Genomic DNA, 27,722 nt, shown 5'->3' on the forward strand with positions numbered 1-27,722 from the left:
AATTTTCACGCATGCAACTCTTTGTAGGGAAATAACACTTTTCAACACTGCTCCTGTTTAGACCTTTGTAGTGACACAAAGCTAACCGGCTGTTCTATATTTAGCTGCCGGACACAGGTTATAACCACTCCAAGGTTGTTTTAGGCTTCTTCTGAGTGCAATGACCCTGTGGAAATGTAAGTCCACCAAGTGCTCTGGTTTTTCCAGTCAAGCTGGATGCTTCCACTTGCATACTTGAATGTTTTACTACTTCAGGCTTCAATGGAGGCCAGGATTGCAAATACCTAACAGCAGGTGTACTGGGTCAGATCAAACCACCAAACTAATATCGTATCTCTGAGAATGGTCAACACTGGATAATCATGTAAGATGGGGGCAAGCACATGTGCATCCTCCTGCATCTATCCCCAGCAAAAATCATAGAGGTTTCCCAAATATACGAAAGTCAGTTTTGATTTATCAATCCTCAGAAGATATCTCACTTATTTTCTCAGTGTTCCAATGAACTCAAATTATGTGTTTTGTGGAATACTACCTCCTTTCTGTATTTATAGGGATAAAGCAAAGCACAGTCTGGCACATTTTGTGATTTGCAATCATTATGTTTTTCACAGAAACCACCATATACAGGGCACAGATTACTCAGAAAACTTCCATTAAAAAAAAAAAAAAGGCAAAGCCATTTTTAGTTCTCAAGGTAGATAAAGTCATATTTTCAAAGTTAGTGTGAATCAACATATTTCTAGATTTCCATCTGGTCTAAGACAATAGCTCTAATCGCCTTTAAGGCAATTTAACAGACAGAATGATTACTTTAGCTTGCAGAGGTGGGAGTCTTGAAATGGGAGTTTGCCTGGTGTAATCTAAAAATGGCCTTGATACACCACTTATGTGCATCTTGCCCAGTGATTTTTTTCCCTACAGGAATGTGAATACTGCTGCTCAAGTCCAAATTAGGATCATTACTTGATTTTAAGAAGGCCTTAGGAAAGAAGTCCAAAAACAGTTAGTACCAAGGGTGAGAAAGGTGAGAAGTCATTTTCCTGGTGATAAGAACTGTAGAGAGTTTATAGAAGGTTGTGATTTTGACCCATTTCAGATATTTTCATTTCAGTTATGATGCACATATAAATACCCTTTTTATCGATTCAGTAAATCTTATCACACACTTTTAAAAATATGACTCAAAACACTTAGCATGAGACAGCTACAGAATTTAAATCTGGAAGTTTCCAGAGGATATCTAAAGGCAACTCTAGCCACAGTTCCTACTTTTCTCCAAAGCGGGCTCCTCATCTCTGGACTGGGAACTATACTTTCGTCCAAGCAGGAGTGAGCTAAAATCTTCCTCCCACTTCTATGATGGTTCAGGAATCCTCACTGTAAATCAGGAACTCTCTTTCCAGCCAGCCATCTCAGAGGAGGCAAAAGCCCCAACATTAAAGACATTGGGCCATCTCAGAATTTTGGACACACAATTCTTGATCTGACTTCACATATGTCAGAATGAGTGAAAAGTTACCATATTTCTACAGTTAATAAAACCTATGGTTTTGTAGTTATTGGTCACCATATAAGATTAAGAAAGTGAAAATATGACATTAGAGTGGAAACCTTACCTATGGTCTCAGCAAATAAGAACTGTTCCTTCATTTCTCAAACATGGCAGTGACTTCAATTGAGTTTTTCTTTGTTGCATAAGACACTTGCTATAAATTGTGATGAAAATGTATGCAGGTTCAAGTAACTAGAATATACTATGAACAAACGAATTTCATTGGTAGCCACCATAAATTATTTTATTATTCTTGGAAGACTAGTAAAGATGCTGCAACTGTGTACAGAAGCAGAATAAATACACTCTACTTGGCAAGGGCTTATAAATGAGCTCTAGTGAAAAGACTCATTCTGAGAAAATGAAACAGCTGCAAGAACGTCTATCTTATTTAAGATGGCTTGGTTTAATGATTGTCTATGCTACTGGTGAAAGGTAGACTGCAGACATTTCCTTCTGAGATTATTACTTATCACTGAAATGTGTACAGCATGAAGCAGTACAGAAGTCTCCATGAATTTTTATGTACAGCAGAACACACACCATTGACTGTCAGTCACTTTACATTTTTGTTGCTGACAGTAATTTCAGATAACCATTTCATTCATACGCTTCCTTATATGACTACGTTCTCCATGGAAAGAAGCATAACAACAATGGATTGAGCAGAAGCCTAGCAGGCCAATTTAAAACCTTGGCTGGCTTCTTTTGACTGATTTAGACTGAGATGCAAACCAAGTTAGAAAGTGTATTTATTTAAGGATAGCTTGCTAAATTCTTCACCTTAGTGCTCCACTTCGTCTTTTCTTTCAAAGGGAAGGATTTGTCATTCCCATATCTGCTCACTGAGCATATTTTCATAGCATTAAACGCAGAAGTGAAGCCAAATCTGTTAACAACACAAATGATGTTATGGCAGACTGTAAGAAGAGTAAATAATCACTCATTTTATTTTTCACTCTGAATTTTGATCTAACAGCTCAACCTCTACCAAAGATGCAGGGTACATCATGGCAAAAGATAAAAAATGAAGCTATTTACCAAATTAAAAGGAATAGCAGCAAGTCATGCAATCCTATCTTTGGAGTTCATGGGCCTTTGTAGATCTGAACTATTTGTCAAATACCATTTGTCCTCCACAATGGTAGCACAACAGAGATACTTAGGCATCTGGTCAGACCCCTTAGCACAAGGCTGATTGTGTCCCAGCAAGAACTACGAGTTCAATCCTCTGCTTCCAAGCTCCAAAACACTCACTGCTGGCTCTAGATTGTTGTACACAGGGCAGCCAGGTGCTGAAACATATCAGGTTCTCAGCTAGGTATCAGCTTCCCAGTATGTGTTTTGCAGATGATGTGGCTCTAGTCATTAGCCCTCAAGCTTTAGTAATTTAAAGTTGGTTTAAAATTACTGTGGGTATCTCTATTGTAACATGTCTTTGGACCTCCCAGCTGCAGCATGAAGTGAAGTTAGCATTACCAGACACCTGGAAGTTTTTCCACAAGAAAATTTTCATGTCTAAGAAGTAAAGCCTTTTGCAGAAGCAGTAATTCAGGTAGAATTTTTATCAAAATATAAACTGAACTCAAGACTGACTATAGTAAGTTCTGATCAATTTGAAACATATTTCCAGGATTTTATCTTTGAAATATGTCTCTTTTTGAAGTGACATTTCCAAACACACAGGAAATCCATTTACCACAAACGTCCCATTAGCCCACAAGTCAGATGCCAAGCAAATTTCTGAGCAGACTAGCACCAAAAATTTGGAAGGAGTTTAGACAGGATGCATGGAAGATTATCATTCCTCTTTTATGCTTAATCCAGTGATGGCTAGCAATGAAAGTACTTTTTAAAGCCACATATCTGTAACGTGATTTTTTCCTGTCTGATGCTGTCCAGTGTGAAGCTGGTGGGAGAAAAGATATTCCTATTGTTTTCAGACACTCGTTGGTTCTATTGTTGTCAAATACTCATTGGTTTCCACAACACTTGGAATAAACAGAAAGAACTGCTCTCCAGAGTGAGAAAGTGACTGATTGTCAAAGAATGAATGAAAAGACTTGGAGGCTAGTAGGTACAGGATGTGAACCGTGTCCAGAAAGAACCAAGAAATCCATATGTTTAAACGTATCCAACTTTGATTCCATTCTCAGCAAGAGAAGCACCTCTGCAACTGGGCAAATGAAGCCAACAAAGAACAACAATAACAACATAAAAAACACAAAAACTGGAGTGGAGATACCAGAAGATGGCCCACCCAGCTTTCAGAAAAACATAAAACAAGCTTGCATACAAACATACGAAAGAATCTCCCATCATCCAAAAAAGGCAGACTACCCTCTCCAGTAATTCTATACTGAAAGAATGAGTGAAAAATAAAAATCCTATAAGGCTGATCAACAAAAGGAAGTGGTGGCTAGAAGTATTGCTGACATCTCCAAGCAATGCAAAGCTAGAATGCTGCCCCTTACAGCATGCCACTGCCTCATCAGCAAATGCAGAACACTTATCAGGGAGAGTTAGGAACATGTCTGGGGATGCAGAACTGCCCATTCCAACAACTAGCTACAGTTAAAACAGCTAAGGAGATAAGTGGTTTTGAACCCTGACTGCCCATTAACCAGAAGAGGAGATACCAGGATCCCATCATCTATTTCCATTGAACTAAAACCAAAACATAATGACATTTTCAGAGAATATAGATAGCCTTTCACTTGTTGCTGTCTTCCTATCTGAAAAAGACCACATCTCCATCTCACTGATGTCAGTGGAGTCTTTCCAGAAGCAAGATTTGTATCCCAATATGTGGTGAACCTCATATTTGTCTGTTCTTTCCAGACTACATGTGTGAATTGCGTGTTTCTGCACTGGGCAAGAAGTGAAAAAGGCACAAGGATTTTACTGTTGTATCACTGAATGCTAGTTCATATATTAAGCTCTTTCAATTTTTTTTTTTTTTTTTTTTTTTTTTTTTTTTTAATACTGTTCTTCCTTAAACGATAGAAGTGACACACAAAAATTCCAGTTTACTCTTTGGTAAGCACCTTAAAAAAATAATCACATTCATCTTCATGTTCTAGTGTTCAGTTAGAAAGTTAGCTCTGTTTCATGTTAAATGTTCTTAATAATGTATGTCCACAATCAAATCTAACCTCATCTCTCTCCTAATTTTCTGAAGAGCACAGAGATGCATTGCTCTTCTTTGCTGTTGGGATACTTCTAAATGTGCAAGATGGCAGTATCTTGTGGGAGTAGCTTTCCTGCCCAAATTCAAAAACTGTGTATCTCCACTATACTTTTCTAAACATCATTAACACAAATGAAACACCCTGCAACTGTGAGGAAGTTGCCTGCAACCTTCTCCGTTTTGTCCCAGATGATCCTGTGCAGCTGCATTATTTAAATTCCCAAATGCAACAAAGCTATGTTTGAGACATTCTTTACTCACATGGTATTTAACAAGCTATAAAAAACTGTATGTGTATCATAAAACACAAAGTTGTAAACATACATGTATCTCAGACTTGGATAGTTAAATGCATCATACACTGACACCAGAAAATAAATATGAGCATGATAATTAAGTATTGTCCTTTCAAAGGCAGACATCCACATTAACCATACAGGAAACTAGTCTGATACGGTTTCACATGCACGCTATAGTAATACAGAGCCCTTTATCATTTGAAGCTATCTGCAGACTATTTTCAATTAAATGAAAAATAACAATAACGTGAACATGAAAGGATGGCCTTGAAGAAGTTACTTTCAGCACAGCAGATTTTTCAAACCTAAGGCTAGGCTACAGATGCCTTAAAGTTCCAAGGGGAAAAAAAAAAATCCTTGATCTAAAAATAGTCTCTTGTATGAATTTGGTGGAACCCATGAAAAGGATTCCTTTCTTTGAAGATGATTCATTACTGAACTCTTTGAACTATATGGATAGTCCCTAAGCCACTAAAATGCCAGAGGGCCAAAAAAGATCTGGATGTGTATCAGCTGTTTCAGTTAATGCATATCTATGAAGAGACAACAAAGGAACCTTCTAAGTTGATAGGGTAGGAAAGAAATAAACAAATTTAAGCCTAAAGCCTAAAACTGTTGGTTTGAGCTATTTTTGAAGAGAGTTTCTCACCACCTGCTATTTTTTTCCCCCCTCAGGTCTGTAAAGATGTGCTAGGACAAATCAATAAATATTAGGACGAAATCCAGAACACAGAGAAATACAAAACTTTGTTCCACATAAAGTGGTGAGGACCTAAACCCCAAGAGCAGTGTATAAATATAATCCACTGCAAGAACTTACTAGAGGCCATACAATCTCCTCATGCCTTCTGGCTGAGTGTAACACTGATTAGTCTCACTAGTTTTTATTTTATCACTAATGTTAAGATATTTTAATTCCTTAATTATCTGACTTCACACCTGCATATTTCAGTTAAATAACTAAACTTGCCGCCTGCCTGAAGGAAAAGTCTGACGATTCCAAAACCAGAAAGCAAAAATCTAACTTAAAACTATGAAAATTTAAGTATAATATTTTTAAGACTGGAACAAATCTTGTCTCCAGCCTTTCCTTCATAATCAAACCTGTGGTTTTCAATCATGTTTGAAAAGAAAATCTTTTTGGAATATGAACAATTGTACTAATGGTGCAATAAACAAGTTCTGTTCCTCACTCCAAGCTAACCTGAATGACCAGAATAGTAAAATGTAGCTCTGCTGCTGAATGAGCAGTAATGCCAGAATGTACAAAAGAAACTCTTGCATCAGATAAAGCAACATTAATACAAAGTCACTTTTGAAAGAAAAGCTGCCATTAAAATTAAATTAATTTCCACAGATTTAATAAATAGATCGTGTTAGTGGTTTCTTGGGAATATCCCCTTTGGGATGGAACACAGGAGTCCATATCATCATTTCGCAAAGTTGTACCATAAGTACCAGAAGTATCTTCATGTTTACAACAATTTTGATTCCTACGCCTGACTTGTTTGTTTGTTTGTTTATTTGTTTGTTTGTTTTTTCTTTCCTTCTCCCCTCCCTCCCCCACCTCCGCTTTTGACAAAGCTCACTTCAGGTCTACAGACCTCCCAGCAAGCTCCATTCCCTGTCTTATAATAAAAGCAGTGATCCAGCTACCAACATTTTTCCCCCAGGTATCATGACCAAGTATGGCTTGTCTGGAAAAGCACTCCAGACAAATGAAAAAATATGTGAAGCTGAGAAGACTTGCCTTTCAAGAGTGCACAGCTTGCAAAAAGACTGGTTAGTAGACTTGAACTTGTCTGGATAAATATTAGATACTTCTCTTTTGCTCTCATACATGTATATAAGGTGATACAGCCTGTGTAGTCTTATATTGTTGTGGAGTGTGAAAAAAATAAGAAAAGCACAGACTACTAGATGACTTTAGGCACCAGTGGGACCCATGTATGCATTCCCTGTTGCAGTGAAACAGGTGTAAAATTGTATGGCTTTAGAAGCTCATTAAGACTACCACAAATAGATTTCAGAAGTTGTATTTTCAAGAAGACTGCTATAAAACACAGAGTTTTTAGCACCAAGTCACAAACTATATTTGTGTTGCGTAGCTATAAGATCTGTACAGGAATATCTGAATTGGACTTCCAAGTGTCATCAGCATTCTGTGCCATCAAGTTCTTTTCCCAAAACATTTTGCTACCCATGTGCCTCTTCAGCCTCACTCCCTCTGACTTACTTCTCGATCCAGGCCTCCTCCACCCTGTAAGAGATGCTCCTTTTAGAAGTGTCCCAATCCAGACTAGATGGATTACTTGCTTTTCTTTTGTACAATTATGCCCTGCTTTGAATGGAATGCAATGGCTTGGTTGGTAGGGGCCTTCAAAGATCACCTAGTCCACCTACCTGACCACTTCAGGGCTAAAAAAAAGTTAAAGCATAGTATTGAGGGCATTATCCAAATGCCTCTTGACCACTGACAGGCATGGGGCAACGACCACTTTACTGGGAAGCCTGTTCCAGTGTTTGACCATCCTCACAGTAATTATTATTTTTTTCCTAATGTTCAGTCTGAAGCTTCCCTGGTACAGCTTTGTGACAATCCCATGTGTCCTGTCATTGGTGACCAAAGAGCAGAGGCCAGCACCTCCCTCTACATGTCCCCTCCTCAGGAAGCTGCAGAAAGCAGTGAGGCCGCCTCTTGGACTCCTCATCTCCAGACTGGACAACCCCAGTGTCCTTAACCTCTCCTCACTGGACACGCCCTCCTACAGTGTCACCAGCTTTGTTACCCTCCTCTGGATGCTTTCAAGTAACTTGACATCCTTTTTATATTGTGAAGCCCAGAACTGCAAGCTGGCAATGCTGTACTAAATGCACCCCAAAATGTGGTTTGCTGTCTTGGCTGCCAGGGCATGCTGCTGGTTCATGCTGAGCCTGCTGTCAACCAGCACCCCAAAAACCCTTTCCACTGAGCTGCTCCCCAGCCACTTTTCTCCAAAACTGTTCCTTTGTCTGGCATTACTGCATCCCAGGTGCAGAAACCAGCATTTTCCTTTGCTGAACTTTATGCTGTTGATGATCATCCAATGCTCCAATCTATCTTGATCCCTCTGCAAGGCCTCTTGTTCCTCCAGGAAGCCAACAGTACCTCACAGTTTAGTCTCATCGGCAGACATACTGAAGATGCATCCCACTCCTGCACCCAGATCACTGATAAAGATGTTGAACAGGACTAGCCATTGAATTGAGCCCTAGGGAGCACCACTGGTGACTGGCTGCCAGCCAGATGTAACCCCATTCACTGCAACACTTTGAGCTCTACTGTCAAGCCAGTTCATCACTAAGTGTATAATGAACCTTTTTATCTCACAGTTACAAAATTTGTTCATAAGGATGCCGTGCAGGACAGTATCAAAGGCCTTAGTAAAATCCAGAAAGATTACATCTGCTGCCTTCCCTTCATCCAGTATGCGGTGACCTTATCACAGAAGGAGATCAGATTACTAAGGCAGGACTTTCCCTTGATGAACTGTCACTGTGTCCGATAATAGCTTTGTTCTTTAGCTGCCTTTCGGCATCCCCCAGGATAAGCTTCTCCATAACTTTTGCAAGGACTGAGGTTAGACTAATATGTCTGTAGTTTCCCAGGTCTTCTCTCAGGCCCTTTCAGTAGATGGGTGTTCTGGTGGCCGGCTTCCAGTCAGCAGGGATCTCCCCAGGCTCCCATGACCTTTGGTAAATTGTTGAGAGGGGTCACGCTATAATGTCTGCTAACTCCTTCAGCATTCTGGGGTGAATCCTGTCAGGCCCCAACAACTTATGAACATTGAACTGTTCCTTTACAATCTCCACAACCACTGAAAGCAAATTACTGTTTCCCCAGTCATGGTCCTCCAACTTCAAGATCCAGGCAGCACACAATCTGTAGTTACCACTAAATACCGAGGCAATAAAAGGCATTAAAGAATTAGAACATCTCACATCTCCACTCTCTCTTCTAATCACCTACTGCACCCTCATACGTTTTAGTGCTTTAGCTGATCTTTCCATGCTTGCAAACCTCACAAAGGTATCTAAGCAAGTTCTTCAGTCTTCCTAAAGGCAGCACTCACAGGACACTATGGCTGCCCTATGGAGTACTACTGAGATGTGTGAGCTGGCCAGCAGCTGCTGCCTCTGACAGCCCCCACCTCACCAAGTTTGAAAGTACTTAGAAAATCAAAACTTTTGAGATGTTTTGTCATCCTGGTCTCTCTTGCTGTGTTCTCTGAGAGGAATGGAAAAGGATTTTTGTGCAGGAGTTAGCAAGGCTGACTGATAGGGCTTTAAAATAGATTTGAAGGGGGAAAGGGATAAAAACAGGCACACCAATGATAAGCCAAAGTACCATCAAAATGGTATGCCAAAATTTGAGGGACTGCATGCTAGTGAGATCCTTCACTCCACTCCAGGAGGTGCTGGCTACAATGAAGTACATTTTAAATGTTTCTGCACCAATGCAGGCAGCATGAGGAACAAGCAAGAGGAGCTGGAAGCCTTGGCTCAGTCCGAGAGCTACATCATTGGCATAAGTGAAACCTGGTGGGAAGAGGCCTGCGACTGGTGTGTTGTGTTGGAGTTACATGCTTTTCAGAAGAGATGGGCAGGGCAGGGCAGGTGAGGGGTGGCAGTGTCTGTAATGGAGGAGATGGTCTGTATGGAGCTTGTAGTTGTCTCACACATGTGAGAGCCTCTGGGTAAGGTCTAAGGAACAAGTAAATAAAGGGGGTGTCACCATGGGAGTCTACTATAGACCACCCAGCCAGGATGACAACACTGATGAAATATACTCTAAGAAACTAATAGATACCTCTAGATCACCTGCCCTTGTCTTTATGAGAGACTTCAACTTGCCACATATAAACTGGGAGTACCACACAGAGGATACAAATAGGTCCAAGAGATTCCTAAAACACCTTGATGATAACTTGTTTGTGCGGGTACTAAGGAAGCTGACTAGGAAAGGTGCCCTCCTAGATCTGTGGTTTGTGAACAGACAGGGTCTCGTGGGTGAAGTGGTGATTGGTGGCTGACCTGGCAAAAGTGACCATTAAGTAGTGGAGTATAAACTCTTTGGTGATGGGAGGAAAACTGCCAACCCTGCCAACTTCAACCCTGGATATGGGGAGAGCAGACTTCAGGCTGCTCAGGTAGGAAGGTCCCCTGGGAAACTGCTTTTGAAGGAATCAGGGTCCACCAGTGCCAGTCGATGTTTAAATACCACCTCCTAAGAGCACACGGACAGGCAGTTCCAAAATGTCAGATGTCAAGCAGGTGAACAAGGAGGGGCTTGACTGAGCAGAGATCTTCTAGAGTTTAGGTAGAAAAAGAGCGTATGGCCACTACAAGTGAGGTCAGGCAACATGGGAGGACTACAGAGATGCTGTTTGCCTTTGTAGGGAGACAATTCATGTAGCCAGAGCTCAGTTAGAGTGGAAGCTGACCAGTACTGTGGTTTTTTTTTTGTTTGTTTGTTTTGTTTTTTAATATGTGAACAGCAAAAGGAGGACCAAAGAAAATACTGGTCTCTTACTTGATGAGGATCGTCATCTCACAAACAGGGATATAGACAAAGCAGAGACATTTAATGCCTTCTTTGCCCATCTTCAACACAAATGATGGGCTCTGGGAACCCTGGAGCCATGCGTGGGAGGACTGTGGCTGTAGTAACAATGAACTCCCAGCCACCCCTGTGCTTGTGCAAGACTTGCTGTTCCAGCTAGATGCATGTTAAGTTTATGGAACCTGACGGGATTCATCCCAGTGCACTCAGAGACCTGGCTGATGTCACTGCAACACCTCTCAATTATTTTTCATTGGCCTTGAGAATCTAGAGAGATCCTAGTTGACTGGAAGCTGGCAAACATTGTTCCAATTTTCAAGAAGGGCAAGAAAGAAGGCCCCGGTAATTATAGACCTGTCAGTCTCACTTCAGTGCCTGGTAAAATTATGGAGAAAATAATTCTGGGAGTTATTGAAAAACACCCAAAGGACAACGCAGTCATTGGTCACAGTCAGCAAAGGTTCACAAGGTGAAGATCCCGCTTAACCAACTTAATTTCGTTTTTTGACAGGGTCACCCATCTAGTTGACCAAGGGAAACCAAATCTTTTTGGATTTCAGTAAAGCTTTCAGTATGGTTTCTCATGTATCCCTCTGAACAAAATGTTCAGCACACAGCTAGATAAATACATAATTCAATGAGTGAACAATTGGCTGACAAGTTGGGCTCAAAGGGTTATAGTAATGGAGTTACACCAGGCTGGTGAGGCTGGTGTCCTGTCACTAATGGGGTTCTCTAGGGCTCCATTCTAAGGCCAGGTCTCTTTAATGTTTTAATAAATAACTTGGATGCAGGACTTGACGGTATATGAAGTAAGTTTGCAGATGGCATTAAATTGGAAGGAACTGTTGACTTCATTGAGGGATGAGGCCTTGCATAGAGATCTTGAGAAAACAGAGAGCTTAGCAATCACCACCAATCTGAAGACATATGAGGAGCAGCTGAGGCCCTTTGGTTTGCTCAGCCCCGAGCAGAGAAGGCTGAGGGGAGGCCTCATGGCAGCCTGCAGCTCCCTCACGAGGGGAGCGGAGGGGCAGGCGCTGAGCTCTGCTCTCTGGGGACAGCGACAGGGCCCGAGGGAACAGCATGGAGCTGGGACAGGGGAGGGTCAGGCTGGGGGTTAAGGAAAGGGTCTGCGCCCAGAGGGGGGTCGGACACTGGGACAGGCTCCCCAGGGCAGTGGTCATGGCACTGAGCCTGATGGAGTTCAAGAAGCATTTGGACAACACTCTCAGACACATGGTTTGGATTTTTTGGGTGGTCCTGTGTGGAGCCATGAGCTGGAATCAATGATACTTCTGGGTCCCTTCCAACTCGGGATATTCTATGATTCTACAAGGCTGTGACAAGGTGTCCTATGTGCCATTTACTCAGCTCTTCTATCCATCACAACACAGCCCAGCACATAAACACAGCCCTAACTATTTAACATGGTGAATAGTTTCATTCAGAAGTGGGACATACCACCTTTTCCAGAAAGCTTGTGTTATTTTCCAATACAATTAAACAGCTGCCTAGGTCACTCTTTTCTTTCTGACACTAGTGATTCATCAGGACAAGACTCTTTGCAAACAGATGGATTTCAGGGAAGCTGTCACAAGAAACTACAGAAGGAGAATCCAGAATTGATATCACTCCAGGAGACTGGGGACTCACATAGGAGGACCACTTCAGACTCTTTCAGATCAGAGGACAGAACCTGAGTGTCTCATCTCTGGAAAGCAGCCCAACCACCATGCTATCACTGACCCAGAGGGAAGTCTGTTTCAGAGATTCAAAATAAATTTGCTTCACTTCAAAAATGAACACATACAAAATTTAAAGCCTTATTTTTTCCCTATTCTAAAAGAGATTTCTTGGTTCTCTGGCTAGGACACTGCCTAAGTTGTATTTTATAATCAGACACAATAATTATTAAACATAACTGCAAGAGAAGAAGGATCATTGACAATATTCATGTTCCCAGTGCCTTCCAACAGCATTTTAAATCAGTAACAGGGGAAGGATAAAGCCTTTTTTATGGTCCTTGTGGCAAAGTGGTTGACCTACAAAGAAAGGAAAATGGAGTGCTGGAAGCAGCTCCAAAGTTAATTTCATAGACCTTCTGCCCAATTCCACATTGGATTAATTAATTAATTAATTTATTTATTTATTTTTGTATAGCACCAGACCATATGCCGCTGGTAAGTATACCACTATTTAGATTAAAACATGCATAAAATAAGAAAGGAATCAGACCCTGCTCTTCCAAAAATAAACAAATAAGTTGCAATTAAATCTAACAGGTTACAGCTCTACATGAAATCTGGCTATGAGCACAGTTTGTCCTAGGCTTATAAATAGCTGTTTAATAGCTTGTTTTCCAATAGCTACATTGCTTCAAAGCTCCATTCTGCCTATTTTATCTCATTGCCTTACCTCATGGTAGACATTACTGACTCTGCTAATGCACAGTCTCTCATCTAACTGCCCTTTCTTTGGATTTCTTATTTAAATATAATTTTGTAATATCTATACACATGCTCAAACTTGTCTACATACTCTGTAAATGCACAGGAAACAGGGGGGAAACAGTGGTTCTGTGACATTCATAGAATCATAGCATCACAGAATGGCTTGGGTTGGAAGGGACCTTAAAGAACAGCTAGTTCCAACCCCCCTGCCATGGGTTGCCACCCCCTAGATCAAGATGCCCAGGGCCTCATCCAACCCAGTCTTGAACACCTCCAGGGATGGAGCATTCACACATTCTCTGAGCAACCTGTGCCAGTGCCTCACCATCCTCTGAGTGAAGAATTTCCTCCTAACAACTAATTTAAATCTCCCCTCTTTTAGTTTAAAAACATTTCCTGCTGCCCTGTCATTATTTGAATGAGCAAAAAGGTGTTCTCTGTCTTTTCATAAGCCCTTTTTAAATACTGAAAAACTGCAATAAGGTCACCCTGGACCCTTCTCTTCTTCAGGCTGAACAGCCCCAGCTCTCTCAGGCTTTCTTCATAGGACAGGTCCTCCAAGCCTTCGATCACCTTTGTAGCCCTCTTCTGGACTTTCTCTAACAGATCCACATCCTTCTTGTGCTGGGAGCCCCAGACCTGGATGCAGCACTCCAGGTGGGGTCTCACAACGCTAGAGTACAGCAGGACAATCATCTCCCCAAAATTTCTGACTTCTCTCTTGATCCAGCCCAGGACACAGTTGGCCTTCTGGGCTGCAAGCATGCACTGCTGGCTCATGTTCAACTTTTCGTGCTCCAGAACCCCCAAGTCCTTCTCTACAGGATTGCTCTCATTAAGTTCTTCTCCGAGTCTGTGCTCATGTCCAGAATTGCCTCGACCCAGGTGCAGCACCTTGCCCTTGGACTTGTTGAACCTCATGTGGTTCATGTGGGCCCACTTCTCCAGCTTGTCCAGGTCCTTTTGGATGGCATCCCCTCTTGTACCCTTCTGTCATATTGATTGCACCACTCAGCTTAGTGTCATCTGCAAACTTGCTGGGGGTGCACTCAATCCCACTATGTTGTTGATAAATATATTAATCAGCACTGGTCCCAGGACAGACCCCTGGGGTGGTATACCACCTGTCACTAGCCTCAACCTAGATATTGAGCCATTGACCACCACATTCCTGCGGACTTGCTTGGGATTTGACGTGCTGGAGTCCCAGTGGCCAATATCTCTGCAACTCCTTCTCTTCTCTTCCATGCTATGAAATCAACTCACTCTGGTCCAATTTTCCCACCGTTTTAGAAATAACACTGCCTCTTCAGAGGCAAGTAGGAATCCAGGGCAAGAGATCAACAAATTGTAAATCTACTTCAAAACCAGTTCTGTATTTTCAAAGGAGTAACTCAAGTTATTAAGACCTTCGTTCTGAGACTGCTTCTCAGGTAACACCATTTAGATGAGGGACTACTTTAAATAAACCTAAGTTCTATCTGCTCTATATTTAAGATACAAAATATTTGGAACCTGGTAGGCAAATCAGTGGGTACAGATATATAGTGGTTTTTTTTTTAACAGTTCTTCAGAGTAATTCTCTATTTGCAGAAACAGAATGTCTTTAATACATTTTTTTTTTTTCATTTATAGCTGATAATACAGGTGTGAAAGAAATATATAAACAATTGAATGCAGAAGGCTGGAGCAGTGGTTGACACAAATGGTTGACCTGCAGGGGAAAAACAGGTCTCATGAGCTGGACTAAATGCTTCTCTCAAGTGAAGAAAGTTACTTGCATTGAACAGCACCTCCAAAAGGCTGTGATATTAATTCTCACTAAGAATTAATATATCTCTGGATAGCATTTTTTCCTCACCCAAAAGGAAAGGTGGTTCAAGCTGCAGAAGTCTAAAGCACCAGAGTGTTTTGGGGAGCAGTGGGAGCTTCTACAGAATAAGCTCGTTGTTCTTCACAGCCTGTAAGAATTGCCCCAAAGAAGATGCCCTCAGAGAAGAGAGGAAACAGTCAGCTGTTGCTGCCCTGCAAGACAGGTGACTTACTGAAAGAAGAACTAGAAATGCAACTGCTAGAAATGCAACTACTAAACATGGCCAGAGGGAGACAGTGACAGAAAAGAAATCATCAGGTAGCACTCGCTACTGTAAACTCATGCCCCAAATCACAAACTAATGCACTTTAAACACACATGCTGCATTCCACAATGCTCTGAACTTTTATTTTCATGCCTGCAAAGATGTCTGTTGATTTTCTGAAGCCATAATCCTACCACCATTGACTTATACTGAAGTCCAGAAAATTCTAGGTCTGGTTACCCTGACAACAATCCCCCCACTCTGCTACACCACCAAACACTTCACATGTTATCTCCTAGCAACCACACAGGTACATACAGCCTTTGCCGAAGGCACTTTCAAGAAAGTTACATGTACATTAAAGAAAATTCAACAGATTTCAGATACACATGCATCCTTCACTCTGGGCTTCACTAAAGAAGCCCGTGACTGATAGAGATTTGAATCTTAAAAAAAAAAAAAAAAAAAAAAAAAAAAAAAAAAAAGGAGTGATCAACAGGTGAATAGGAATTACAAGCAGAGAATTATCTACAAAAAATGAAATACCCTGAGATCTGGCAGCAGTGCAGGTGATGCCAGAGGAAAAATTAACCCAAAGCATAGTTGTTTTTTTCACCTCTGGTTCCTCCTTGCATCAACTTTACTACTTAGCCTCAACAAGTCTTATTCTCCTGGACGTGCAGATACCTGATCAAGGATCAACTGTTCTCGAGGAGACAGAAGAGGTTCAGCAACCTGTCTGAAATGACAACTCCCCTGAGAAGTTGAAAGACCCTCACCAGAAAGAGTAAACATTTTTGTGAGTCGGGTGCTTAAATGCTCATTGCATCAAATAGGGCAAACAGAAGACAGATGCACATGCATCTGCCCCATCTGGGAGGGGGCACTCAAGCCAGCTGTTAGGAAGTGCTTACATTAGATGTTTGGTATTCTTGCCAGTCTTCAGACTACCCACAGAACAGGTGTGAGGCTTAGTTTCACAGCCTAAAACTGCTCAATTGCTTCGGTATCTAAATCACTACTTAAAGTATGATTGCTAGGTTATTTCTCTCCTGTTGGAGACAGGGGTTGAAACAATGTGCCCATTTTCTGTACAACACCCTTGTGATTATTAAGCACAGATAAATTAGAAGATATTCTCAGGTGCAGATATTCAAGCCTACTTCCTGCACCCCAAGGACACGCACTATTCCCAGAACATACTGTACAACTTTTCAGTTTGCATTATTTCTTTCAGCTGTGTGGTCAGTTTTATTTGAAATCCCTTTGCTCTGCATTCAGTGCTATCATGGAGTATTAGAAATTACCAAAAGATCCAAATTTAGCTCCTCATAAGGTAAAACATCTGTGTTATTTTGCACATTGCAAATGGTACAAGGTAGAAAACAGAAGCTACTAATACTCAGTTCAGCTGAAACAGTTTAACTTTGGGCTCTGAGAGCAAACCTTCCAAAATAACTTTTTACTGAAGCACTTACAGGGATGCAGGAGTCCTGAGATGCCTATTGACGCTCAGTGCCTAAATGACTTAGACAAACTGACCTCTTACAAGTTCACAACATTTCCATTTTCCTGCACAAGCTAAGGAAAAAGAAGAAGGGGAAAAAAAAAAAGCAGGTATGTTTATATGTAATGATAGAACTGACTATTGCCCAGAACAGTTTTGCAAGTCCAGAATGTTGTGTGACTCAATGCCAAGTAAATTCAGTCTACCAGGCTGCTCCGTTTCCTTTGCCAAGTGGCTAATTATTGTCTGAGGAAATGGTTTTCTCCATGCTCTAACACTTCAATCCATGCACTTCTCTGTCAGGCACTGCATAAGCATACAACCACAGTGCTTCTTGAAGTTACCTGCACTATTTGAAGGAGGAATGGAATATCAAATATGGAGCAGCAAACCTTTGTAAAAATCCTTTTAGTGTGCTCATTCAAAATGTCTGGGCTTAGTCCAAGAAAAGCACTTCCTCTACTAGCAACCTTTTTTATGGCAAGTGTTGTTCAGGCCAGCACCTCTCACAGACCAGCTGGGCTAAATTGAAAAGGCTCTGCACTGGAACACAGTTCAATGTACTAACACTTCTCAGCCTGCCCCCCAGGTTTTCTTTGCCAGCTTTGCAGCCCCACAATATGTTCAAGGGGACTTGATGCCTTAACCATCAAATCAAGTTGTGAAACGATCACTTCCACACTGAGTCACAGAGTACGGTGATTTCACTGTGATTTCACCAAGTCTTCACTGTGAAGACTGGTGATTTTTGCCAGTCTTCAGTGTTATTTTCCAAGTTTCCTGTACGTCTAATATGTTCCACTGTACATCTAGTATGTTCCACGTTCTACATAACATACTAGCAGCCAGTTAAACAAAACTGTACAGTACAAACAAAACAAGAAGTACAAAAAGTACAGTGACTTTTTGCATTCTTGGTCACAATACTGCTTTAAAGAGAAGAAACATATCTTAGATCAAGGCACTGCTTAGGGTTGCACTTCTCCAAAGCCTGTGGACCTGAGACAACTCTCTCAGTACCTAGACTTCTCAGAGCTCTCCACAGTACTTTGATATCCTCTGATTTGTAACTGACAGCTGCATCACTTCTTATATTCCCCCATATTAAAAATAATAATAAAAAAGTTTTATAAAGTCAGAAAAACTGGGTGCTTGACATATTGAGGAGCATCCTTCTCCTCAGTGCTTCCACCTCATAACTTAATATGGACCCATGTGGATAAGAAGAGTGATACTGTCCCAATCCATTTCTTCTAATTTTTGAGCTTTGCTTCTATATTTTGCTTTCCATATTTTGATATGGAAATGCCTGAAAACTGTCAAAAACTGTTTTTAGTGTGACTTTCAGAGAAGGTTTATAAATGCATTTTTCTATTCCACAAAGAACAAGAAGAACCAAACCATTACACCTGTGCTCTTGTCATTTCAAGAAAAAAAAATAAAAATAAAGTAATCAATGAATAGAAAACTGCAGTTATTTCTTTGTTTTCCCATATGTTCCTATGGTTTAGCAACAAGAGCTTTAAAGCTTGTTTGTTCTTGGAGACTAACTTTGGCTAATGCTTAAGTATCATGGTGTTCAAGAAATGTGTTACCTATGCACACACTTTTGCTTAAGATCTTTACTGGCCATAATTAAAAGATGTATTTGCATCAAGTCCTACAGTGCAAATATTTTAATTTTTGTATCTTTTCAAATCACTGAGAAAGTGTTCAAGAAGCTGTTCATTTCTTGCTAAACAGCTGATACTGTTGCCCTTCAAAACCGGCAATAGTTGGGCAATGGGTCAAGCAACCCTTACACAACATGCAGTATCATCTCCTGCTCAATGTTATGCTTCAATTAAGTAAACTAATTGCCTTGTATCTTTATAAAAAACTGAAATAGGGTATGAGATGTTAATAGTTTGCTGCCATGATACCATTTGCATAGTCTGTAGGAAAGATTTGGTGTCACAGGGTCAACATGGAAGAATATACCTGCAATCTGCAGCAGTTGTATGTATGTTGTATGTATGTATGATTATGAGTTTGGCCATAGGCAATACGGTAAGCACGTGTTTATTAAGAAGTAAACACAGGCATGGCATGGCTGTTTTTTACTTCAGCATTTGTGCACAAGTACTTTAATAATACAGCATATGGCTGGGAACCAGAAACTGGGGGTCCTATTTCAAATCATGGCACAGACTCACCTAGTATAAACTGTCATCTCTATCTTCTCTAATACTTAGCAAGTTCACTTAACTTCTTTGTCAACTAATCTGTAGGTACTTGGTACCAAGCTTTTGAGATCCACAAAGAAATACTCTCACACTAGAAATACAAAATGTTTACTCAGAACCAGTTATAAGCAGATATACATACCTGAATGTATGGAACAACTCAGAACTTTTTATTAAAGAAAACAAAAGAAATTATCTTTGTAACACTGATCTCACCCCAATGAGCACAGATTAGAAGTACTTAAAAACTATGGTTTAGGCAAGGCATTTTAAGAAACAAGTGTTGTTGTTTTTAATTTTATTTTTATTTATTACATTGGGTTGAAATAATTACAGGTTGTTTTCTTTCATTGCCAGGTTAATATTGTGATGTGGATGAGTTTTAAAGCATTTTATAATTATAGGGTCAAATGCAAATAATGCAACACTTGATTGTGTAAACAAGTAAAGAACATTTTAGAGCAGAAAACGAAGACAAATGAAGCAGCATCATTAAGTGGGTTCAATAGTTACACAACAGGAATATTTTATTAATTTATAATAAGGTTAGCAGCCATTTGACCTGTGTCTTTGTTTCCTCACATAAATAGATGAGATTTCAATACAGCTATTACCTGCAACCAAACACTATATCAGTTAAAGCCGTGGGTGTTGCCAGACACATTTCCTTTCCAAAAAAAACCACTTATTTTTTCTTCAACTTTCATCTTCTATGGAAATAAATACTGTCATCATGTGCTACTGAAGAGCTGTAGTTCATGCCATTCCATTTCTTATAGCCAGACAGATATCAAGTATTATCTTGCCCTTATGATAGTTCTGTAATGTTCAGACCTTACTTTGGTCACACAAGAACATATTATCCTGTAGGAAATTGTGCCAGGAGTAGCGGCAAGAATGGAGGCACTAACTTGATTTAAAAATGACACAAAGTATTTTACAGATCTTAGTGCATATGAGACAGAGATTTTTCTACTATCTCATTGGAAGTGTTGTTAAATAAATTAAAGCATCATTTCCCTCAGCTTGGGATTCTAAATGTCCAAGGAACTGAAGCAATCCAAAGTAATAGTAGGGTGCCAACTATGAAGTCCAAAAACAGCTGAAATATGTTCAATTTTAATGACCATAAAGTTGACAAATATATTTGCTTATAATGGCACATGATGTAATAATAAAAATATAAACAAAAAATAAACAATTTATAAGAACAGAAAACAGTACTACCACTTAAAGATTTGTTTTTTATGCATTTCAACTTAAAGAATTGGTCAACAATTTCTATTTTTCTTTCCTGTACATTTAAAAAAGTTCAGTAGAACATTTTACAACTTAAGAATTAGGGCTTTGGCAAATTATAAAAATAAATAAATAATAAAAAGAACAACAAAAGCAAAACAAAACAATAACAAGAAAAACAACATGGGTTTGGCTATCTGTAGGGTAATGTCAGTCCAAATAATTTGAAGAAATGCACTTGATTGCAGATGTGAAGAAAAATGAAATGCTGAGAAATGCCCAAGCAGATAAAATTCCTAAAAAAAAAAAAGTTTGGCATGGGTAGAATGCAAGGAAAAAACAATGACAGGTCATTTTGCAGGAGACAGACTATGAACTGTTAGCAAATATCCATCATGTTGTGTCTAACATTCTGGATTAGTTTAAGTTCTCATCTAATAAACTAAAGATGGACGGCACACTGCCTGATGCTCCTTGAGTAAGTATCTGCAGAGCACTGGGCAAAAAACTCAACATGTATCAATTTAAGCCAGGCTACATACTTGGTTTCTGAAGTTCACTGGTGGGGTAGAGGGGTTGGTTAAGAGAAAGCTTTCCACTGAAGAGATAACCATTGCATTTCATTGGGAGGGACAAGAGCAGTTACTCACTGACATTGCCTCGATGTTCATAGCCTGAGCAACAGTACACACAGAATAAGGCAGCTCTTGGGCAAGGCTATGCTTGACTTCTTGTTCTACCTGCTCCAAGCAGAAGGCTGGATTAAATGACCTCCTGTGGTCCCTTCCAATCTGAGTTATTCTGTGACTCCACCTGTGACTCAAGAAGTATCCCATTCATAAATGGGAAAATAATAATAATAAAAAAAGAGAGAACCTTTGAAAAATCCAAGGAAATGTACATTTTTTACCTTATGATTTGAGGTGGGTTTTTTACTTTTTTTTTTTTTTTTTTATCTGTTGATCTCTTTCACTTATGTTTTCCTTAGGTGTATATATATATACACACACATATATAAAAATTACAAAGGTTTCCAGTAATCTTTTAATTTCTTGATTATAACGAAACACCAAGATCAAGTTAAGCCCAGGGGATTACTTATGACACGATACCCTGCTTTATTATTACAACAAAGAAGTACCCCATGAGGTGCAGCCGGGACCACGACCCCGCTTGCTTTGAGCACAAGCTTTAGAACGGCGCTGCAAAGCATAATTCCTAGAAAACATTCTGGGAGATTACAGAAAAGCCTACAACATATGTATATAAAAAAAAAAAAAAAAAAAAAGCAAACCCAGCACAACCGTCTCTTCTGCCTGCCAAACTTGACGGATGCTGTTGAGCCGCGGGCTGCGGCCGCACCTGCCCTGAGGCGCCGGTGCTGGGTCCCAGCCTCCGGCCCCGGGGTGTGCAGCCCCTGCGGGCACCGCCGCCGCGGCCGGGGGGGGGCTCGGCCCCTCGGCGCCGTCCTCCCCGCCCCGCGGTTTACCTGGCGGCCGGCGCTGCTGGTCTGGGTCTCCGCCTCGATGCCGCAGCAGCGGGGCGCCCTGGCCCGGGCGGGGCCGCGCTCCTTGCGGCGGGGCCCGGCGCAGGGCGGCGGCGGCTGCCGGCTGCGGTAGGCGAGGACGGCGGGGATGGAGTCGGCGGCCTCGGTCTTGACGAAGAGGCCGTGCAGGGCGGCGGCGCTCTGCTGGGGGGAGCTGGGCTCGTCCGAGTCCCGGCAGTACACCACGCCGCTCTGCGAGACGTGGATGCTGGGGGCGCAGCCCATCCCTTCCCCACCCCGCCCCGCCCCGCTCCGCTCCCGGTGCCGGTGCCGGTCCCGCTGCCACCTGCCGCCCAGCCCCGCGGGGCCGCCGCCCTGCGCCTCGCTTCCCCGCGGCGCCTCCCCCCGCTGCCGCCGCCGCCGCCGAGCCTGTGGCGCTGCCCCGGCCGCTCCCGCCTCATGTAGCGCCTACCTCGCCCCGCAACGCCTCCCGGGCACCTCCGCACCGGCTCGGCGGAGCCCGGCCGCTCCGCCTCCCCTCCCCTTCCCTCCCCGCCCGCCCCTCCCCGCCCCTCCCGGGCCCGTCCCGCCGTCCCCTCACGCCGCCGGTGGCGCCTCACGCCCCCCTCAGGCGGCCTCGGGGCCCTGGGGGGCTTCGTCCCAGCGCAGCCCCTTTCCTGAGCCTGCCCCCCTCACACACCAAAGAGCACCCACGGCATCAAGGAGTGTATGTTATAAAGCCGGTGGAAGCGCCTGTGTGGAAAAAAATCAAAGTGCAGATAGAATCATAAAGGTTGGAAGAGTCCTCCAAGGTCATCTGGTCCAACCATCACCCTGCTACCACTGTCACCCACTAAACCATGACCCCAAGCACCACGTCCAACCTTTCCTTGAACACCCCCAGGGACGGTGACTCCACCACTTCCCTGGGCAACCCGTCCCAATGCCTGACTGCTCTATCTGAGCAGAAATGTCTCCTCATTTCCAACCTGAACCTCCCCTGACACAGCTTGAGGCCATTCCCTCTAGTCCTATCACCAGTTACCTGTGAGAAGAGGCCGACCCCCAGCTCCCCACACCTTCCTGTCAGGTACCTGTACAGAGCAATGAGGTCTCCCCTGAACCTCCTCTTCTCCAGACTGAGCAACCCCAGTGCCCTCAGCCGTTCCCCATAGGACTTCTGTTCCACACCCTTCACCACCTGCTTTTCTTAGCTACTGGTAAGCAGATGCCAGTTGTTCTGGGGGACTGTATGTGGGAAGGTAGGGCTGGGAGCTGTGCAAGACCCGCTGCAAGTATAGGAAGGAGGCCAGGATTGTTCAGCAGGTTTTAATGCTGCTTTTCAATTAGACCAGTGCTCAAAGAGACAAACTGTCTCCCCTGTTCTAGCCTACATGTCTGACAGCTGCCAGTCCTCACTTCCAGTCCCTGAGGAGACAGTCAAGATAAATGTTTAGTCCTGCAGGGATTTACACATCTTGACATTCAGCTGTGAACAGTTTCATTGACCTCAGTGAAACTGCATCCAGGGTGTATAGTTAAACACATGGATTTTAAGTCTTTGCAAAAATTTAATTTAAACCCCTCTGTTCTCAGCGACATGTTATAAACCCTTCAAGAATTGATAATGTCATCCAAGCACTATGCTCAGTGCCTGATAAAGCATTTACCAAACACCCAGTTACCAAACAGCGTTTGTGTATACACCTTTCTCCTCAGAGTGTTACTTGGTCACTGCTTCTCCACCTAGATTTTACTAAGTGTTGTACAACCACTAGAAGCACAAAGAATGGCTGGTGTGAGGACTGTGATGCTGAACGACAAAATGCTCTGAGCTTTTTATTTCAGGTCCTGATGCTCCCGAAGTACTTTCTTGATTACAGGACTAATCTGTTCACTGCCACAGAAGTGATGGCTTCGCAGCTAAAATGCCTCATTTCAGCAACACTGTTTGAGCTTTTAGCCTCTGTGCTGACCCACCCTGTGTCCATTGTAGCAACAAGGACATTCACTCATCCATCAAGCACTGGACTGAGATCATCAACGTATTGGACAAACTGTGGTTTGCTATTTACCAGAGAGAGCCTGTGTGGCCCTAGCAACAAATTTTCTCCCAGTATTTTCCCCCCCTCCTGTTGTCAGAGTTTACTAACCAAGCTGTGGTTCATATCCGGCATATTCTGTGTGTTTGCATGGTGCCACACTGCCCTGCTGATGGCTGTCTCTAAAGACCATCATGAAGCCAAGCTCAGTATGGGTGAAGCAAAGCAAGCAACTCTTCGTCACCTACCTGTGCAGCCTTTGTTGCTGCTTAGGCTGCAGTTCTCCTGGACAAAACCTTTCAGTCTACCAAAGCATAATGCACTTAGCTGCAGATGAATGTCTCCTACAACTGCATTTAATATCAATGGAGCAACAAGTTGTATTCATTTCTTGCAATGTTATTGAAGTCCCTCTTTATTTCAGTCTTTCTATACTAAATAACTAAGCTTTCTGTTAATGAATGGGAATCCAAGCTGAGGATTTGAGTTACTTGCTGTAGACCACGCCAGAGATCCACAGCAAAGCCAGCAACAGGGATCAGGATTATTCCACGCAGAATCAATATGTGCATTGTAAATGAATTGGCCCATAAGGACTTCAGAGTTGTCAGCTACCTAGTTTGAGACTCAGTTCATAGTAAAGAAAATGAAGGCAGATTGTATTTTGACTTTGAAGAATGATCCTGGTGGAAATGTCATGTCACACCCTAGACTATGTTGTTAGCTATTCACAGGTCATTCCTCTAAATACATATTGGTGATAAGTCACTTCATCAGTCAGTCAACACTTAGGTTTCCTTAGCTTCCCAATGCTCAGGGTTCTGTCCTGTTCCTACTGAATTCTGTGATAACTTTGCTATTGATTTTAGAGAGCATTGCAGGCTCCTGCCCATTCTCAAAGTTGATTTCCCTTGTTTGGATATAACATGTGGGTTTTATGTCAGAGAATAAGCCATAGGAATAAGAAGTCACAGCTCTGGAGAACCTTTACTAAATGCAGCTCTTGAGTAGCTCTCACTGTGCTGCTGATGTCTGGCTAATGGGGAAGGACACCACTGCAAGGTATGAAGTTGCCTGTACAGGGTGCCAGAGCACTGAGGAGTGAGGACTGCAGGATGGAGAACCATGTGGGCTGCCGAAAGGCAGCAGAAAAGGGAGAGTAGTTTAATGAGAAACAGTACAAGCAAGTGATGAAGAGCATGAGCAGAGGCTGGAGTGGGACAAAGGGCGCAAGTGCAGAGAAGTGAGATGACTGTCTACAGCTGAAATGGGAGGTGAAGAAATGAAGGGGTAAGTTAAAAGTTCTCTTTTACTAGCATCACTTCTCTTGCTGCATCTTGCCTACGAGAATACAGCCATGGATTTATTGGACAAGGCAAAGGGGGAATATTTAATGCACATTCATGCACCTTTACACCACAGCTTATGGCTTACTTCCCCACCAAATGATACTCCTGCAGTCATCTGGATGCAGCCTGCCCTGACTGATGCCTACCAACATGGAAGGCATTATTGTGAGCAGCACATACAACTTCAACCAAGGAATTATGGGAGGGACACTTATCACAAGTAATGAAGTAGACTCTACCCTCAGAAATGCACATTTTGCATGACCTCAGCATATAGCCAGTGCATCCAACACGATATTCACATGCACCGCATTTTCCATTATTAAAGGGCCATCATGGGCTTTAGTTGGAACTGTACAAATCCTAACAAATTTTACACTTACAGGAAACCAATTTCCTACACATGACTAATTTCAGCATGATAAATTTAAGTGTATGAGTGATTCCTGAAGAAGTCAGTGGAATCCTGATGCATCTTCTCTTTCTTTTTTTTTTTTTTTTTTTTTTTTCCCAGTAAAAATGAAGGGATATGAATTCTTTACACCATTTACACCTGCAAATCTCTCCTCAACAAGGAAAATATTCTCCTCCAAACTTTATATCCTTTCCAAAGCTAGTCGTAGGCTTCAATCTGACCTCAATACGAAGACTCTGTACTACGAGTAGATTGGTAAGTTTATGTTGGCATTATTGGAAGTAACATCCGTAAATCCCTGTTCATTGCAGTAAGAATATAGTACTTCAGAGGTCACATTTTACAGAGACTTAAAAATCTGGTACTTGACAGCCAGCTCTTGAAGACAGTTACCTCAATTCATGGTTCATTTACTGTAACACCAGTTTAAGAAGGCATAAATAAGCCTATATATATATATATATATATATATATATATATATATATAAATACTAGACTCTTAGGAGGCTCAACAGTTTCTCTGTCCTTTTGTATTCGTCCCTCAAATTTGATGGACCTATTCATATCGGCCCATCAAATTTGAAAACTACAGTAAAAACTAACATGCGTACCCAGATTAGAACAAAGTAAAAGCCCAAAAATTAATTTAAATTATCCAGACCACATGCTATGTTTTAAACTCAAACTAGATACGAAGAAAATAATAATCATGGTAAATAGAATAGAAGCCTTCTATGTAGACCTCAAATTTGTTAAAAGAAAAAAAAAATACCACACCACAAAACAACAACAACAAAAAAACACAACCAACCAAAAAACAAACAAACAAAAAAACAAAACAGCACGACCAACTCTATAATAATACAAGAAATCATGTTGATTGGAAAAGAGAAAGATGTTAAATACATGATGCAAAGTTTTTGTTGTTGTTGTTGTTTTTTTTTTTTTTTTTTTTTTTTTTTCCTCTGAAGAAGAGCAGAATGTATCTTTCAGGCCACAAATCTGAGGATGCTCACACCAAAGTAGCCAAGAGTAACTTCACTGAAAGCAATGAACTTTCTCCAGTTCAACCAAAAAGCAAATCAAGCCCTTTATTTCTTTACTCCTCACAAAGCTCCTTTATTTCATAACTTTTAAAAAGCGTTGCAGCAAAATTGTTTTAATGTATCATGGATTTGTTATACTTTGCTTGTACACTACATTCTGAGGGTGCTATGAATAAAGGTCTCCCAACGGCTTGGACAATAACAGAAAGGTCAGTTTTCACCAAAAGTTCCTAAAAGACCTTGCACTGTGGATATTTTGCAAGTTGGGAAACTGAGTCCTGAAGCACTCTGTTGCCAAGACCACTCAAAGAAGTGGAGCTGAAGGGAGAACTCAGTGCTGTGCCTTCCCGTTCACAGCCCACATCACTGTAAATGCTGCTCAGCACAGGTTGCGCTGAGCACACAGAGGGGCAGGAGCCCTCCTCCAGGTCTCACCTCCATGCCTTTGTGTGAGGGTGAGGAAACGCTGCAGTTCCTGACCTCCCTCTGCAGCTGCTTCTCTCCCCAGGGACAGGAAAAGCTGCAGTCCTGGGCTTTTGCACCTCGGTGCTGACCGGGACAGAAGCCCAAGTGAGAAGCTGCCCCAGAATACCCAGAGATGCAGAATCTCTCCAGGGAACAGACACCTGCAGTCTTTTTCCTTGGACAGGCTAACTTGGCTCTGTCCTTCGTATCAGCACAATCCTGAGAGACACCCTTTGGCTTTGAAGAGGAAGAGTAATGTGTGGAAATACATAGCTACGGGCTTCGGTCACTAGCAGTAGCATTATGTGTAAGCGTTAATCCCCTCGAGGAGCAGAACTTTTGGCAGGACACTGGCCAGATACCACCAGTTACAGGCAACTTTTGTAGGGCAGCAGTGCTCAGACCACAGCTAAAAGGCTTAGACTTCTGTTCCCCACCAAGCCGTTTGGTTTGCCTTGGAGTAGGGGTGAACGAAGCACTTCACAGCACTCCAAGCCAAAGGCAAGCCGCGGATCCCTGCCTCCACTGAGAAGTCCCCCAGCCAACACTTCAGCGGCAACTTCCTGACACTCAGCTTGCTGTTAGCCTGCTCTAACTTTACTAACATAGCGGTTCTCCACGGATTCACCACCGCACGGGAGCCTTCCCTCTCCAAGCACGTCCGGGGCGCTGTCAGGACCCCCCCCGGCTCTGCCCCCGGATCCCCCGGTGTCCCCCCGCCGCCCCCCAGGCACGGCCGGAGCCCCGCAGCGGGCACAAGCCGAGCACAAG

The 27,722-nt window shown here is 42.2% G+C and overlaps 1 protein-coding gene across 1 annotated transcript in view; it reads right to left on the minus strand.

The window, feature by feature from the left end:
• Positions 1–22,137, minus strand: part of PDE8B (phosphodiesterase 8B) — an 87,521-nt gene extending 65,384 nt beyond the window's left edge. Inside the window, exon 1 of the mRNA XM_032205988.1 lies at positions 22,107–22,137. The gene's annotated coding sequence lies outside the window, so the exon portion shown is untranslated. The remainder of the gene's footprint in view (positions 1–22,106) is intronic.
• Between the last annotated feature and the right edge of the window lie 5,585 nt (positions 22,138–27,722).

The sequence above is a fragment of the Aythya fuligula genome, chromosome Z (assembly GCF_009819795.1).
Source record: "Aythya fuligula isolate bAytFul2 chromosome Z, bAytFul2.pri, whole genome shotgun sequence".
NCBI lineage: Eukaryota > Metazoa > Chordata > Aves > Anseriformes > Anatidae > Aythya > Aythya fuligula.